General features: G+C 47.3%; 1 pseudogene; it reads right to left on the reverse strand.

Annotated features, from left to right (window-relative positions):
• LOC106733172 (nucleolin-like) overlaps positions 1-351 on the reverse strand; it is a 63,398-nt pseudogene extending 63,047 nt beyond the window's left edge.
• Between the last annotated feature and the right edge of the window lie 2,300 nt (positions 352-2,651).

The raw sequence follows: 2,651 nt of genomic DNA on the forward strand, positions 1-2,651 counted from the left end.
GCCGACCCCTCCCCGCAGCCCCGCCGCCTCCGCGCGCGCCGCCGCCCTGCGCTCGGCCTCCGCCGGCTCCGAGCTGTTCCACCCGCAAACCGCACAGGGCGGCCTGGGGCAGTCACTGCCCCCAGACCCCGACCTGAAGGCCTTTGTGTTCCATGCAAAGCTGGGAGTTGAATCTCCAACCACCCAGGGCCCACCTGCGTCTTCCACGCAGGTGTCACCGCGCGTAGGGCCCACGCACTTGGAGAGGCCCACGAAAATGTTTCCATTTCTAGAAGAAATAATAATGGATACGTGATCATGAAGCCAGCTTCGATTCGATTTGTCATTGCCAATGCAGTCGTAAAAGCTCATGTTCGTTCATTTTAATGGAGGATAGGGTCCATGAAGGCAAAAGACCTTAGAAAGCCATGAGGTGGCCCTGGAGAACCCCTTTACATAATAAACTCTCCAGAGGGGCTGGAACGGAAATCCAGGCCACGTGTCTGCTTGCATGAAGTCTCCCTGGAAAGCAGGCGAACAATGGATACCTCCCCCTCCATGGGTTCCGTCATGCTGCAGAGAAGGCAGGTGATAGCAGGCCCCCCGCCGTGAGATGAGGGGCAGAAGCTCCACCCTGGAATTCTGGAGAGCTGTATTCTGACGCCATCTAAGTCACAGCTAAAGATGTGATCCTGAACTTGTCACATCTGAAGTTGGCCACTGTTGGGAAGGAGGGCAGCAGGACCGGGAGAGCCCTGCGATGTTCTCCAGCCCTTCCACTCACTGGTTCTTGGATTCCTTAGAATAACTCAACTCCAGTGTGTCCTGAGACACTCCTAGTCCTGGGCCCTTGTGCGGCATCTGTCTCCCACCCCACCTCTGTGCAGTGGGAAAAGCATGGTCTAGTGCCCAGAGACAGGTTCCAGGGGACAACAGCTTTTCGCTAGTGGAGTGACTTTGGCCACACTGTAGCAGCATCTCCATCTCAGATGCTGACCTTTGAGATGGGAGGTTTGCCCACGGTTGGGCTCCATCTCCCCAGGACCCTTCCCAGCTCCCTCCTTATGAATCCAAATGTGGACAGTTGTTCCTCCAAGTTTATAGTATTAAAAGGATGTCCAAGAACGAGCAGTGCCCATAATGGCTATGTTGCTGGACGCCCACGTAGTCGACCTCGGTTCCAGTCCCGGACCCAGTGGCTTAAACTCACGCCGGGCGCATGTGCGTGCGTGCCCAAGATCCTGAGAGGAGAATGGAGGAGAAGGGATTGCAGCGTGACCATCCCCCCTGGAGGGGTGATTTCTCGCTTTCTGTCTCTGTCTCTGTCTATCTGGCAAGCGCACTCACCCTATAGCAAAAACCTTTCCAAAAAAAAAAAAAAAGAAAGAAAGAAAAAAAAAAAAGGATGTCCATATTTTCAGAAAAAGCTTGGCAAGTTTCCGTGAGTTAGCATTTTTTTCCTTCCTTAATATTTAGGGTCGTTATTTAAAGAGTCTTGAGAAATTGGAAAAGTAGCATTAAACTGGGCAAAGGTGATTCAGTGTTGTCGTTCCTGTCAACACGCTGGCGTAGCACTGGTTCTTTAAATCCAGGAGATCCCTATCTAAACGTGAAGCATTTCTATCCATGCATGACAGCCTTAAAACAGGTAACTCCCTTCATTCTCCCTAAAAATTGTCTTTCCAATTAAATGAAGGGCAAAGACAAGACGAATAACCAAAAAGGCAATGAGAATCTCAGTGATGTGTAAGGATACAATTAATGGAAGCAGGAGTAAAACCGTCTTCTGTCTGGGAAAGGAACACAGAAGACTGCGCCTAGCCAACAGCCGCACGTACAACGAATACCTGGGCCAGTGCACATTCAGCACCAGGGTATATATGTTTGTTTAATGATGTCTCCACGGTCTGTAGAATTAATATTTAATAGCACTTGTCAGCAAGATCCTATACAAGGATTTGTTCTGCTTTTTTTTAATGCTTGTTAGTGGTTGTGTCTTCCTGGGTTGTTCTTTTTTTAATATGAGAATTACTCTTTGCATTTGCATCCATGTTTGCCTGCCTTGACACCTTTAGTTTTGCATTATCTGTCAGGGTGGAGGAGGTAGCAGAGACAAGTAACAAAATTAAAGAGTCCCTCATTAATATCCCTTTTATTTTCTGAGACCTAAGACACCAAGGAAAGCAAGGATTTTTATTCGTTGCTGTTTTAACTAGTTGCAAAAGAGCTCTCATATTTTATGAACTCAGAAACTATTCTCGTTTCATTACTACTGTTATCACCGCTACCAACACTGACCAAACAATCGGGGCTTGAATCATAGGCAGATGGTCAAGTTACATATATCACGAAGATGTCGTTTTATTTTTACTTTCTATTTCGAAGTTACCTGTCCTCATTCTAAATGGAATATTATACTGCGATGTTCATGACAGCACAGGCAGCAAACTCTATAGTCTAATCCCCATGGCCATTGTCTGGAAGGCTTGGAGATTTTATTTTCCCTAGGACATCATGAAATGAAAAACACCCTGGAGGAGAAGCCAGCAGTTCTGGGTCTATAATAAGAAAAATAGAGCAAGTCATTTAACTCATTCTCTCCTTAGCCTGCTTTAATTGTGTGGCAGTACATTTTACAGTTAGAAATGGCAGGTTCATGTGTATGCTCACTT

This window comes from Tupaia chinensis, unplaced genomic scaffold (assembly GCF_000334495.1).
Source record: "Tupaia chinensis unplaced genomic scaffold, TupChi_1.0 Scaffold000070_1, whole genome shotgun sequence".
Taxonomy (NCBI): Eukaryota; Metazoa; Chordata; class Mammalia; order Scandentia; family Tupaiidae; genus Tupaia; species Tupaia belangeri.